This window comes from Sturnus vulgaris, chromosome 5 (genome assembly GCF_052056855.1).
Source record: "Sturnus vulgaris isolate bStuVul1 chromosome 5, bStuVul1.hap1, whole genome shotgun sequence".
Classification (NCBI taxonomy): Eukaryota; Metazoa; Chordata; class Aves; order Passeriformes; family Sturnidae; genus Sturnus; species Sturnus vulgaris.
Genome location: NC_142247.1, coordinates 71,498,236 through 71,513,033, shown reverse-complemented (window position 1 = coordinate 71,513,033; position 14,798 = coordinate 71,498,236). Strand labels below are relative to the sequence as shown.

General features: G+C 44.1%; 1 long non-coding RNA gene across 2 annotated transcripts in view; it reads left to right on the top strand.

Moving 5' to 3' along the window:
* The window catches only part of LOC106856868 (uncharacterized), a 113,767-nt gene extending 110,578 nt beyond the window's left edge, over positions 1–3,189 (top strand). For both annotated transcript variants that reach the window (XR_015804108.1, XR_015804110.1), the window contains one exon: positions 525–3,189. This is a non-coding gene — a long non-coding RNA (uncharacterized LOC106856868). The remainder of the gene's footprint in view (positions 1–524) is intronic.
* The last annotated feature ends 11,609 nt before the right edge of the window (positions 3,190–14,798 follow it).

The window sequence follows — 14,798 nt, the reverse complement described above, 5'->3', positions numbered from 1 at the left end:
GGGTAAATGCATAATGGGTAAATTGGATGCTTCACTAGTGGGAAATAATTGCCTTTATTTGAGGGCTCTTTGCCTGTTCCAGAGAAATGTTCCCCAGATCTCTTGACTTCATGGCACTTCTCAGTGCAGCTGAACAAAGCACAAGAAGAAATGTGGAGTACTGTCATCAGTGTAGGAATCTTTTCAGTACTGCTTTGTTGTCATTTTTTTCCTCCTAAATGACCCAAATGCTTTTTTTTTGTTGTTTACTGTTTATATCGAGCCATCACAGACCTTCTGATGATATTAAATTCCAGCTCTGGAGGCTTTGATTGTTTCTTGCACGTTGCTCATTTTAAGATGACAAGAATTTAATTTAATTTAAGAATTGTTCAGTGAGAGAAATTCAAATGGAAAAATTCAGGCAAACAGGCCTGTGGGGAAGGTTGAACCTTGAGTAAAAATCCAGTAAAACTTGAGTAAGAACCTCAGAGTTCAGTGTATTGATTTTCTTGTGAAAGTTCAAGAACTGTGTTTCCTTGCAGGCTGAAACTCATCTCAACTCCTCATGACCAGCTGAGCAAGAGAGATGGGATTTGATGCTATCCAAGGTGTAATTCTACAGTTCATGTCTTTTGCTAGTGCCAGCTTAATCAGTTTCTGCCCACTCTCAGCCATTCATTTCCAGCTCAGCAGCAATTCAGTGCCACCTCTTCCCTGACCGTGTTGAAAACCAGATGACTGAAAATAACTCGGTCAAGAAAAGAAATGCTTCATTTTTTTTTCTTTGTATTAGAATCATTTGAATGAATTTCATGGCCCATAGGCAATCCTGTTGGTACTGCTGAAGGTGACAAGAAGTGCAGCATCAGAGGCAGCAGTGAGCACTGGAGGGTGTCCCAGTGCTGTGTGATCTTGCTGTCAACAAAAATCTGCTCTGGGACCATATCCTGAATGAAGGGCTTTGACTGGCCACAGGATTATTTATTGAACTGCTGCTTTTCATTTATTTTATTAAGGAAGATTAACATCTTCTTGTTAGGGCAGGTTTATTTTTTTTTACTTGAGGAGATAAACCATCTCTGTGAGAAGTCAGTCAGCTTTGTGGACAGCCATGAATGTCAATAAAGTCTTGGCAAACACAGTAGGTATTTATTCAGCCTTGCAAATTAAAAACATTTTTCCTGCTTGTTTAGTGAAGGGAACAAAAAAAGACAAATTACAGAGCGGATGAGCTCTCTTGATAGTTGGAATTCATTAAGCTGGTGGTGAAAACGCTGGGGGATTGATGGTGCAGAAAAAGAAAAGATGAAGCAGCTTTTCCCCAATAACTGTGGTTTAAGTTCAAGTTGAAAATGACCAAAAAAAAAAAAAAGAAATCCCTTAAAGAAATCTGTAACTGACTTCACAATCCCAGTTTCTATCTGGGTAGACACTTCTTTCTCACTGCAGTTAGTATTAATTGGTTTTTCAGTTGACAGATAATTTCTCAGTGGCTCCTCCATCTCCATCATGCCATGGTGTGTCTGCAGCAGCTCATAAATGAGATCCATGGCCAGACGTTAAGTGGGAAGTTCACACAGTCCCTTCCCATGGTACAGGCAGAGCCTTTCTGCAGACTTGTCACTCTGTCATCTTCCCTTGGCTCCACATTTTATTATTAAAAAAAAAAAGAGATTTAAAAAGTTGCAGTAAGTTGAGCAGTTTGTCAGATGTGATGTGTTCTCCCAGGCCATTGTCTGCAGATTCCAGGCTGGCTCTGCCTTTCAGATGGATCGTAAAGCTGTCATGAGTGCAGCTCTAACAAAATCCATTTACACGGCTCCTGTTATGGCAGGGCATGGAAAGGAAGCAGTAGGACTTAATTTTTAATGAATTTCCTGTGCAGAATCATTAGTCCACCATGGAAGTCTTTCCAAGTCGCACCCAGTGCATGTTCTGTCTGATTATCCCTGATTAATGGGATAAAGTGCCCACAGTTGTCACTTGGAGTCACAGACAGTTCTTGTGTCATTCCAAGTGCAAGAATTCTGCAGGAATTCATCACTGGAAGAGAGAAGGTTCCCTAGTAAGTGTTTAAATGCAGCTGAAGTACCTGTAAATCACTAAAATTATTCAACAGCAAAACAAAGCCTTTGTAAACTTCGTTCTTGCAGTGCTTTAATTGCAAACAAAACTTTACTCGTTCAACTGATCCCATCAATGTCAAATAAAAACATGAATTACGAAGCTTGTAAGAGTAGAGCTTAAAGTCAGTGACATGTCATTCCCATAATTTTCTCTTGAGGATTACAGAACACTTAATTTGTAACTGCAGAAACATAAGCGTAATCAGATGCGCTTCCATCTACAGTTTTTATCTAAGTCACTGAATTCTAAGTTTGTTCTTTCCTGTTTCCCAAGTTCTTACTTGGAAATGTGAAGACATTAACTCCTCTGTTCTTCCTCTTCCCAGTTCAATGAGGAAATTGCCCTCAGCCCTTCCAATCATTAAATCTAGGAAGGATGGAGCAGTCCCAAGATTTGAAAATGTTTTAAAACTCCCAGCAGCTAATTAGAAGGAGACATCTTGGAGCAGCACAATAGCTCTCTATCTGCAGTTCATTTGGTTTTCCAATTTAGAAATGACAGTTTACAGCCCTGGTGTGAGCATGTTTCTCATTAGCCTGTTCTAGAAACACGCAGAGTTATTACAAGTTTTGAAAGATGCTTTCTTCAAAAGTGCAAATGATATTAAATGGCAGAATTTACTCTCTGGATAGCCACCATCCTAAATGGCAAAGGCAGAGCCAGGCAGCTGGACCTCAGCTTCAAATCTGTGGATGTCATGGATGCAACATGGAAAAGATGCTGCAGCAGGAATTAGCCTTGTCCAGGGGAAACAGTTGTGAAGTGCCCTTGCTGTCCTTGTTTCACAGATGGATTTCAGGTTTCTTGAGCTTTTCTCATGAAGATTTTCTTGAAGAGGAGTGTGTTAGCTGTGCTGCTGACAGATACCCTCGTTGAGAACTGTCCACACTGACTTGATTTCCCTCTCCAAGAGTTGGATTCCTAGTCTGAGCAGGTTGGGTTTCTTGTCCTTGGGGTAAATGAAGAGAGAGCTGCATGTTGGCAGGTGATGAAACTTGAGGAACAGGTGTAATTATATTTTTACATGGTTTTCTGCTCCCTGAAGAGAAGGAAATTGAGAATATATGCCTGTCCTCAGGACTCGGCAGATGGGTTCATCTTGGATGGTGGTTTAGGGTCTGGAATGTCAGTTCCACAAGGACTGGCTCAGGGTTGAAAAGGAGACTTGGGGAAGACCTTATTTACCTGAAGACCAACATTTACCTGAGAGAAAGTTGTGGTGAGATGGGAATCAACCTCTTCTCCCAGGTAACAAGAGACAGGACAATGGCAAACAGCCTTAAGTTTCACCAGCAGAGGTTCAGGTTGGATATTAGGAAAAATTTCTTCACTGGAAGAGTAGTTAAGCACTGGAACAGGCTAAAGGGCAGTGGTGGAGGCACCATCCCTGGAAGTGTTAAAAAACAAGGTAACTTGGCACTTCATAATCTGGTTTAGTGGGCATGGTGGTATAAAGTCAAAGGTTGGACTCAATAATCTTGGAGGTCTTCTCCAACCTCAGTGGTTCTGTGGTTCTAATCAGCTAAAATCAGCTTTCAGCAAGGCTTCCAGAGGCAGGTACAGAGCACACCTGGGTGTAACAAACTGCAGGAGGGGAAAAATAAAAGATACTTCACTCTTCTTGAAAGCACTGCAGCAAGGCAAAATGCTGGACTTCCACATGACTGAAAAGAAAAAGAGTTTGGTTCTGCCTGCACTTTAAAGCAGCTTTATTTTACCCATTAGTGTTTTGTGGAAGATTCCCAGGGCAGAGCCCAAGGACATGGGCACAGCTCTGTCCTGCTGCTTCCTGCCTGCTCTGCTCCACACAGGCACTTTCTGGACAGAAAAGCTGCACAATAAATCCAGTGCTGATGTGGCCTGGCGTGGTGACAGCTCTTCCAGTAACTGCAGGAACTGCCTGCTTGCGGAGGCCCAGCCTGCTCGGATGGGTTGTTTTCCTTACAACTGTTGTTCTGCACCAGATGGGGCACACGGTGTCTCTGTGCCCCCCTCTGCCATGCAGACGCTTTGTGGTGCCTTCTGTGCCACTGCCCAGAGTGGTTTGTTCCTTCCTGAGAGGCTGTGATGTACCTGAGTGCTTCCCAGGATGTGTCACTGAGAGTGGGGCTGTGCAAACACTCAAGACTTGCTCGACACGGCTCTGCAGATGTGCTTGATATTTTTTCTTCCATCTGAGATGAGGAGCTGCAGAGAGGTTAAGAAAAAAAAAATCTGTTTGAAAAGGGAGTAAATTGTCTAGAACACACTTCAGTAGCAGATTTCCAGGAAAGAACCCTCTGTCAGATTTCTTAGAAGCTGTGCTGGCTCCAGGTGCTAAGTGCCAGGTCTGAATAGCCCATAATGAACTCAGTCCTTAACGTTAGGTTTGGAGACACACTTTCCTCCTAATTTGCAAATCCCACCTCAGCCAGAGCTAGCTGAGAGGTGGGCGGGTGTCCAGGCTCCGTGCACGACCTTTGGGATGAATATCCAACCTTTACTCGCTGATGTGCAGCTTCTCTCACATGCTGATCTTTGTGCTGCTGCTGTTGAAATGAAGATATGGTAACATCTTACGTGTTTTGCTGTCACAAGAAAGAGTTTTGCAGCGGTGCTGCCCTTGCTGGTGTGTCTGGATGTAGTCATGCTGTGGGCAGAGCTCAGCAGACAGAATGTGTTAACAGAAGACAGCAGCACAATCAGGATGAAGGTCCTTCATTCCTTGTTAAAGCCTTGTACATGTTGTTCAAGCTTGACTAACAAAATTCCTCTGAGTGACACTGCTGCAAGCAATTCTCTTGCTGTTGGTAGCAGTGTAATAGAAAACAGAAGTGAGCATTTGAGTGACTCAAACCAAAATCAAGGGTAAGAATAAGAAAAAAGCATCAACTGTTTAACAGGAAAAATAAAAACCCGACGTGGCTAGGTATTCTTCTGTGGCATTTCCAATTTATTGTTACAGGAATATCCTCCCAGCTAGACTCAAGCTCCCTCAGGAAGCTGGTTTCATATGGTGGTTTAGATTTAACTATTCATTGTCTAGCACCATTTGAAATCAGTGTTCTTGGAGGAAGAATGCCTGCCTTCATCAGGGAAATGGACCCTTGGGAGCCTCAGAGGAAAAGAAGAGAAAGTCAAGATCTTCCTTGTGTGGTTCTGCCATTCCACTTAACCTCCACCACCAAATAAAGTCCCTCAGTGGGACTCTGGGGGTCTGTGACCCAGGTGACCCCTGGGAGAGCAGTGCAAAGAGTGATTTCAAAGCCAGAAATTCTGCTGTCATCATGTTCATAATATTTTTAAGTGGTGAGCAACAACTTCAGAACCTGAGAAGGTTTTGAGACAGAAACAAGGCAAAAAAAACAGAATACAGAATTGTAATTTGGTATTGAGGATGTTGATTTTAATGTCCCAACTAGTAAAAACTACTGCAACTAGTTCATACAACACGGTGAGGAATAAGGAACTACATGTACTCTAAATTTGTAACTCAAAACCTGTTTCAGCCTTACCTAGGTCTGTTTTTCTTACCACTTCATCACACTTGTAAATACTTTGAGCATGTATCATATGAGACAGACAATAGAGTTTGAAACAGGTAATCCTGCATGGAAGCACTGGGAGTTCTGGATGCTGTTTGCATCCTTCCTGCATATTTGGCTTTTTGTTGTGGCATGTTTGGCAGAGCAGAATGTGTTATTTATTTTGTATGACAAGACTTGCCAGCGTGCAGGTTGGTGTCTGGATGTGCTCATGGAAATGTTCAGCAACTGAGAATTAGACCACAGGTGGTTGGTCACATTGTCAAGTCTGCTGAAATCTGCAGAAGTGTTTCGAAATTATATTTTTTTAAGTACTTTACTGTATTAAAAAATGCATGTACCTAATGATTGATTTTGAAAATTTTCACTGTCTAAACCTTTGTTTTTTCACCAGTGCTTTAATAAGAATTACATCAAGGATTTGGGGATTCTCCAATGTGAAATGCTGTCCAGCAAATAACTCTTCATCCTTGCAGATCTCCGTAACCCCTTTAGAGGATGACTGATTTCTTTTGGTGTTCAGAGTCAATAATAATTTCTAGCACCATTTGAAATCGGTTATAGTGATTGGGGAATTGCACCTCGTGAATTTTTCCACAAGAGGCTCCAGAGAGAAGCTTTAATGGTATGAAAACAGGGAAGTGTTATTTTAGTGAATGGAGTTGCAGACATGCTACAAGTTGAAACTCTGGGAGGTGGAGAATTATAAAATGTATAACTCAAGATCTTGGTTTAGGTCCTCTGTGTGAAGATGATCCTTGCAAAGATTTGGAAAGTCTTCCAGTGATGAGAGGGAAGATCAAGGGAGATGGTTTTCCCAGTGAGAATAACAAGTGTAGACTTTGGATCAAAGAAGAACCCCACCCTGTTGGTTTAATGATCTGTCTGTGAGGTATGAGGAAATAAAAGGAGCAGCAGGAAACCTTCCAATCTGCAGCTCCCATACTCTGGACGTGCTGAAAGCAAGATCTCATGGAGGTTTTCCCTGCCAGCCTGAGAACTTCTGCATTCTCCTCTCATACACTCCTTACACAGTAAGCCATGGACAACCTGAGTCACCTCTCCAAGGGTGTTTCATATATAAGAATTTGAAGGCGGGTCCTGTCCCCAGTTCCAGCAGGATCTCATTATCCATGAAGATAATCTCTGAAAATCATCCTTCAATCAGCTGGTCATTCTACATCCAGCTTTTTGGGAGTTAATAATACCACCCAACCTACAGCAACACATCACACACCAACCTGCAGCAAGGCATCCCTGTAGCAGGGGATGTTTTCCTGGATGTCCTGGTGAATTCAGCAGTGTACTGCTTTTCCCACTGTAACTAAAAAAGAGGCTTTTTGTAAACAAGTGGGGCAGCTTTTGAATATTCAGAGGAATTTCTAAGGTTGTGGCTGGTTGTTGGAAGCAAATCTACCTTCCTTTTATCCCCTCCAGTTTTTTTTTTTTTGTGTATAAGAAAATATCTTGAAAGTATATTGAAAGCTGGAGAAGGAATTTTGGCAAGGGAGTGGAGTGATAGGACAAGGGAGAATGGCTTCAAACACAGAGAAAGGCTAGGTAAGATATTAGGAGGAAATTTTTCCCTGTGAGGGTGGTGAGGCCCTGGCACAGGGTGCCCAGAGAAGCTGTGGCTGTCCCTGGATCCCTGGAAGTGTCCAAGGCCAGGCTGGATGGGGCTTGGAACAACCTGGGCTAGTGGAAGGTGTCCCTGCCCATGGCAGGGGATTGGAATGAGGTGGTCTTTATTTCTAATTAAGATAATCACAAACCAAAAGAGACTTCTGTGACCTCTTTCAAGTCTTGTACTTCCATCCATTCATGAAATCCACCCTCTATCTCTCTACAGACAGAGCTTTGAAAAGTGGCAAGTACTGTGTTTTGTACTAAAGATTGTAGGTTAAGCCCTTAAATTAATGGAAAAAATTATTGAAATATGGAAGTTCAACATGCAGCATGGGGGGGTTGCAGTACAATGCAGAGCACTACATGTTTTAGGGGGTTTGACAGATGTTCTTGAGGAGGTTAAAAGCTGTGCAGAATTAAGTGGTGGTGGAAGCGTGACTTGCAAGTAATCACTGTGTTTTAAGTACATCCACTGCCTAAGTAGCTCCCATGCAGACAAGTTGCTTAAATGATTTCTTCTGGGAAATCCCTGAAGGAGCAGATGGATCTATTTGGAGTTTTGCTGCTTGTGCTGTGCATGTAGGATTGAAATGTCTGGACTTTAAGGAGACTTGTTAACACAAAAACTATTCTTAAGGTTCAAACCAGTTACAAAGTGGTGCAGAAACAGGTGAAGAAGGTTAATGACATTTTAATTCTTTCTGTTGAAAGGCAAGAAGTTCTTTGCACCATACAGTCAGAAAAAAGGAGCTGCCAAGTGTTTGGATCTCGTGAAAGTATTTTCAGATGTGAGCACTGCTGCTCGTGTGCCTGTGTGCTCACACACAGGATTGTGTCCTGCTCATGGTGGATCTTCTTTGCAGCAACAGGGAGAGAAAGGATAAAAAAAGGAAGAAAAATGCCTGATGAAAACAGAACCATTTCAGCATAAAATATATGTGAGGAAGAGGGAAGCATATGTAATGAAGGTTTGTTGTTTTTTGGTTTTTTTTCTTAATTTATCCTATTTGCTCTCAACTCCTGACCTTTTAAAAAAGTGAAGCTACTGGAAGACAAGTCTTCCCTGTCACACAAATTTGGGTGCAAAAATGGTGCCTACAAAACCTCCACCAGTGTCAAAACACCAGTCAGGTACCACACTGGATAACTTAAACTATTTGTTTGCAAGTCTGCTCCATCCTCCTGTTGACAGACCCTGCAGCAGTCACAAAATGCAGCATGCAGGGGAATTGCCAGAAAAGTTTGTCCTGTTGCTGGTGTTCTGGAATGATGTTAAAATGAAATCAGCTTTTGGAGTTGGAAGCCAAAAGCAGCACTGGAAGTCAACTGCTTCTCTCAAAAAACCCTCTCACTTCTGGATTAATATAAAACATGCTGGATGGTAGGATGAGAGGGAGAGAAAGATGATGTCTATTGAGAAATTTTTAAGCCAAAAATATTTCAGTAATATGGTGTACACATTTTTTTCTAATGAGTCCAGGAACCACTTCATTCTACTACATCTAGCCTAAATTTCAATAGTTGCAATTAATTTGTCTGAAATTTTTGTGATCTTGCATCACAGTCTCAAAATGTCAGGCTTCTACATAAGGATGTTCTGTGAAATCCACTCTATATTGGGAACCTGGGGGAAAAATAACCTGATCATGTTGAGTAGGGGCTTGGGATGATAGTGAAAAACTGTTTTCATAGCAAACTGAGGGTCAGAACTATAATTTTCATTATAATTTATATAATATTCAGCATTAATTGATAAAACATCCAGGCATAAGATGCTTATGAAAGAGTGGAACAGTAAATGAGACAAAATTGTGATATTCTACAAGATGCTCCCAGATTTCTTCAAGCCAGTTTGAGACTTCTTAACCAAAAATAACCTGTTTGTGTGGGATCTGCTGTGTCCTTAGCACACATTTCCAGTGCCAGAATGGGCAGCAGAGGTACGAGGAGGATAAATTCGGGTATTGTGCCTTTTACTGTGGGCTGGTTGAGTCCTGCTGGGACCTTTGCTAAGTATGAAACAGCAGAGGCTTGTGTTGGCAGGGCTTTGCTGTGCAGTAAAACAGGCTGTTAGAGCTCACAGCAGTCTAAAGGTGCCAGCAGAGCGAATTCTTCCTTGTTTGGGTAATCCTAATGAAAATAGTGTTAGAATTTCTAACTATCTGGTGAATCAGATCCAGTGAGGGCAGTGAAGCAAACTCCAGTGGAGCAGCCTGGGTTAAGTTGCCCTCAACGAGAGGTTGTCATTTTTCAGGTATTAAGGCAGCTCTGCTCTCCTGGTTTGTGACAATGGTCCATCAAACTGCTGGGTTCTCTTCTCCAGGTGCTGCAGGTGCATCTCCTCTGGAAGCATCCACAGCTCTGAGGCTTCAAGCAGAAAAGCTGGGCCAGCTGCGTGCTCAGCCTGTGCTGTTGAGCAGACAAGAGGGTGTTCAGTGTGTACTGGTCACTGTAATGGTTACAGACCCTGGGTCAGAAGATATTCACACTCAGCTCCTTGAAACAGGAGGCAAAAAATGTTTTTCCTGATGTCATTCTCTCTCTACTGGATTTCCAGCAACTTTCCAAGGACAGTCCATGGAGAGATGTGTGGCTGCCTGCTCTGCTGCCTGGATTGTTGGGTATTTCAGTCCTCTTATGTGCAGTTTCTGTCTGTGCTGCCTTCTCAGCATCACGTCTGTCTCCCTCAGAGGATTCCTCTCTGGAGAACCTGGCATGAAAACAGATGATCTTCAGCCATGTGGACAAGTCAATAAAATAGTTTTCTCCACGAAAGAAGTTTTTTAATGCCACCTTGACAAAAAAAGGAGAGGTGAGCCTTGGGATTGCGAAGATTTGAGTTCAGTATTTTGGTGCTAGAGAAATTCAGTCACAGATTGGTTAGGGTTGGAAGAGACCTTAAATACTATTCAGTTCCATGCCCCTGCCGTGGGCAGGGACACCTTCCACTATCCCAGGTTGCTCCAAGCCCCATCCAACCCGACCTTGGACACTTCCAGGGATCCAGGGACAGCCACAGCTTCTCTGGGCACCCTGTGCCAGGGCCTCCTCACCCTCACAGGGAAGAATTGCTCACATGTTGCTGCAGAGGAAGGGTTTTGGTCTCTACTTTTGCAAAGCAATCAGCATGTCAAGCCCTGCGTGTCTCTGGCTGGATTCCAGCCTGGAAAGCTGGACACTGACCCTCATTTGGAGCAGCACAGCCTGGGATGAAGTGGCTGGGAAGGGGCATCAAAGTGTTGTGTGGAGGAGCCGGCTGTGGCAACAGAGCAGTGCGTGGCAGAGCATGGACATCAAGAGGAATGTAAGGCAACTTTTTTAACTTCCTTGCTTCAAATATCATGACTGCCCATTTTTCTGTAACATTACTGCATAAAAACCAGGCGGGCTTTATTTATAATTGATGATTTTTCATGGAAGATACTGCAATACCACCATGCAGATTAAATCCCAGAACAGACTGACAGCTGTAAAATCCACGAGCACAGGTGAGTGAGCTGATCTGTTAGTAGCCTCCAGAGGACCACAAAGTGATTCTCTCAGTTAGATTTTGACATGATTTAATCTTCAGTCTTGTTTCTTCTTACTGAAACAGACTGGGAAGAGAGTGACTTGATAGTCCCTCATACTAGTTCATCATTACTAATAATGCCATGGGGTGATGGGATAGCCTGCAGAAAGGTGCCAAAATCCTTATAAATCTAAACCTGCTCAAGCATCACCTTTGGGAAAATCTAAATTCCTCAGGAAATTCATGGGAATTATCACGGATTTCCAGGCTTCCAAATAAGTTGTCATGAAAGACTCTCCACTACGTTTCCAGTGTGAGAACTGAAATCACAACTTGAAGGAAAGAGAAATTCAGTGCAAGTAAATTTTCAAGATTTTGCTATGCAAATCAAAATTCCAGTTGGAGAACTTTGGAGCGAAACAATGGTGTAAAAACCCCCACTTTTTGGTTGAGATTAGCCTGGAGATTTTAAGGCACTCATGAATAATTTATAAACCAGTCTTCCCACGGATGAGCAGCAGGACGAGAGAGTGGCTACATTTGTCACTGTATTAAGATGTTTCCTGGCAATGCTGGAATTTTTATGGTTCTTTCTTATAATGGAGTTGTTGCTTAGCTTTTAATGTCCCAAATGTAAACAGATCTGAGGAAGCAGATCGTTAAAAACGTTTAGAAAGGGCGAATGAAAAAGTGAAGTACTTGTGTGCTGCGTTCCAAGCAAAGCCTATAAATCACCGACGTCGAAATTCTCTGACAAGGAAAAATTGGTTTTATGGACTCACAGACATTGGCATCAGGAGGAATAGTGAAAAGATTAATTTTTTAAAATCATGGCGGAAGAGCAGAGGGAATAACCCGAGAGGTTTGAGAAGCTGTCCTGTGCTCTGCTTCCAATTTTAACACCTCTACTTAACAGATTCAAAATCTGATACAAATCTGCTTTGCCATCTTCAGCTCTCTGAAGCCGTGGGAATAGTTGACTTCACTGCCTGGTGCTCCTGCATCAGCCAGGCTGGGAATGCTTAAATCCACACAGAGGTTTTATGTGTAGGAGCAACTCAGAAAAAGAGGGTCAAAAAAAGCCAGTTTTCATTTGGCTTTCAACCCACAAAGCCGTTTCCTAAACTCAGATCTGGCTTTGCAGCTTTGGAGTGTTCACGAGTCATGTCAGCGACCCATCGCCGTGTCCTGCATGGGAAAACGGGGATCCTGGTGGGATGCAGGGGTGGAGATGCCAAGCCCTGGAAGGCACTGCTGGTGCAGGGGGATAGGTGAGGTGCTCCTTGGCTCCCCTGGCCTGGCCGAGCCAGCCTGCCAGATGTGAGATGCGTCGCGGTTGGGCTGGTCGGGAGAGGCCGTGGGTGGAGAGGAGCTGGCAGGGATCCCGGGAGCCGCTGGGAAGAGGCTGCACGGGGGAGAGCGAGCTCACCACCCACCTCGGATGAAATCATGGAACGAGGAAAGGCTGGTGAGGAGAAGGAGACATAAAAAAAAAAAAAAAAAAAAAAAAAGGGACAGGAGAGGAAGGATGCTGGACCAGCGAGGGGGGTAGTTCCTGTGCTGGTGGGTTCGAGGAGGATCTGGTTCTCACAGGAGTCACTTGTAACAGATACGGAGCCGGAATAAGGGCAAGAATTTGTCACAGGAAGGTTTGCTCCAGCAGCATCGAAAAGAACTTTGATACCTGACCTCTTTGATGGGAATTCATTAACGTGTCTGAATGGAGGAGTGATTGCTCCCATGCAGGCTGCTGCTTTCCCAGGCTCACCTTGAAGTTAGCAATCCTGGAGCGAGGAGATCTCCTCTGAAGCTGGCAGGTTTATAACAATGTTTTTGAGTGCTGAAAAAGGGACTCCACAGTGCCACTTTCATTGACCAGGTAGTTTGCCTTGGTGTTCCCACCTGGATGGGCACATTGTCTCATCTGTACAGTGCAGACCAACAAGGAAAAAGTCCAGCGTGCCTTTCTGTTGCACTTTGAGACTGAACATTGTCCAGTGTGAACTCCTCGGAATTTCTCCCCCCATATTTATCCAATTTACAATAAATTACACCACTCATGAGAGTAACTGTTTCAATCCAGCGAGAAGACCTTCAGTGTCCTTGTTCTCCACCTGGATTTGTGTCCAAGCTCATCCCACATCATTTCTGGAGAGCTCAGGCAGGCGAGAAGCCAGTGGAAGGAACGGGTGTTCCTGGAGTGATCAGCACAAGGTTTTGTCCAGTGCACCCGCTGAAGACAGCCTGGATCTTCTGCTGGGTTTTGTTGGATCCTTTTTTGCTCCTTGGAGGCACAGTTCAGGACAAAACCGTCACGGTCTGACTTTGAGGAATGGGATTCTCAGCACTTCTGTCTCTGCTCCAGCAAGTGAAAAGTGATGCGTAAGACTCCTTCTCCCCCTCTCAACTCCAGTGGGTGCAAAGTTGTAACTGTTTCAGGAAAGATACAGCCAGAAAAAAAAAAACCAAACCCAAAAAACATTTCCCTAGCTCATTTTCGTTTCCCAGAAAACCAGATGGATGAATCATTACAACAGCAGCTGTGACAGGGGACCAGACAACAGACTGAGCCCGAAGCCCAGCCCAGTCGAGGCAAGATGAAAAACTGTCCAAGGATTTACCATCCCTCCCTCCCTCGTCTGTTTAAAGGAGCAAGACTCCAGAATTAGGACATGTGGATTTTATCCTTCCTCTTCCATCCTGCACAGCAGCAAGAGCAGCCATTGCAGAGACCATGGTGTAATAAATCCAGCAGGATCCAGCAGTGAAGTAACAAGATGGTGTAGTCAGTGACAATCACAAAAACAGAATCACACGATGGTTTGGATTGGAAGGGACCTTGAAAATCCCTTACTTTCAACTTCCCGACACCTTCCACTATCCCAGGGTGCTCCAAGCCCTGTCCAACCTGGTCGTGGACACTTCCAGGGATGGGTCAGCCACAGCTTCTCTGGGCAGCCTGTGCCAAGGTCTCACCACCCTCACAGGGAAGAATTCCTTCCCAATATCCCACCTAACCCTGTCCTCTGGCAGTGGGAAACCATTTCCACTTGTCTTGTCACTCCATGCCATTGTCCCAAGTCACTCTCCAGCTCTCTTGGGTGCCTTTAGGCACTGGAAGGGGCTCTCAGGTTTTCATGGAGCCTTTATTTTTCCCCCAGCTGTCCCAGCCCAGCTCCAGAGCAGAGGGCCTGCATCCCTATGAGCATCTCCAACACATGCCTGTTTTTTCCTGTGTTGTGAGCCCCAAGGCTGGAGGCAGCTCTGCAGGTGAGATCTCACCTGAACAGAGCCCGGGGGCAGAATCCCCTCCCTGACCTGCTGCCCACACTTGTGATGCAGCCCAGGACTGGGGGGTGTCTGGGCTGCCATCAGCTGTTGCTGATGAATGATGATGAATTTAATATTCAACACCAACAGAACAGACGATTTGGAGATATATGCATCATACAGTCACCTCAAGACAGTCATATTGAGCTTCTCATCCACCAGCACTTCCAAACCCTTCTCCCCAGGGCTGCTCCCTGTCCATTCTCCATACCTGTTTTTGGAATTGCCCAAGCACAATATCCAGCTCCTTAGACCAGAGGGAGCAGTCTTGAGGTTCTGTTTGTTTGTGCCAGGCTTTCCTCTGCAGGCAGAGTAATTTGTGAGAGACATGCTCTTAATATAGCAGACTCCTATGTGTAAAACGCATCAAAATAACACCAGAAGTGACAAGGTTGAGAAAAAACTTAAAAGAGACGCCTGCCTTCAGGCTGCCCACAGAACCCCTGTGGGGGTGTGTGTGGTTCATCCTTAATTACACTTTTGGGAGGTATTTTTTATTCCACAGGACACTATCCCACTCCCCGCACGCAATGCTGGTACTCACTTGCTGAAAAGCCATTCAGGGTTGGGTTTGGTTTTTTTTTTCTTTCTTCATCCTCATCTCTGCAGCATCTGAGTGCTTTGGCTGGAACGGTTGTTCTGATGACATCTTTTTTTTTCTTTTTTTTTTTTTTTTCCCTGGAGGAGACTGTTGTGAT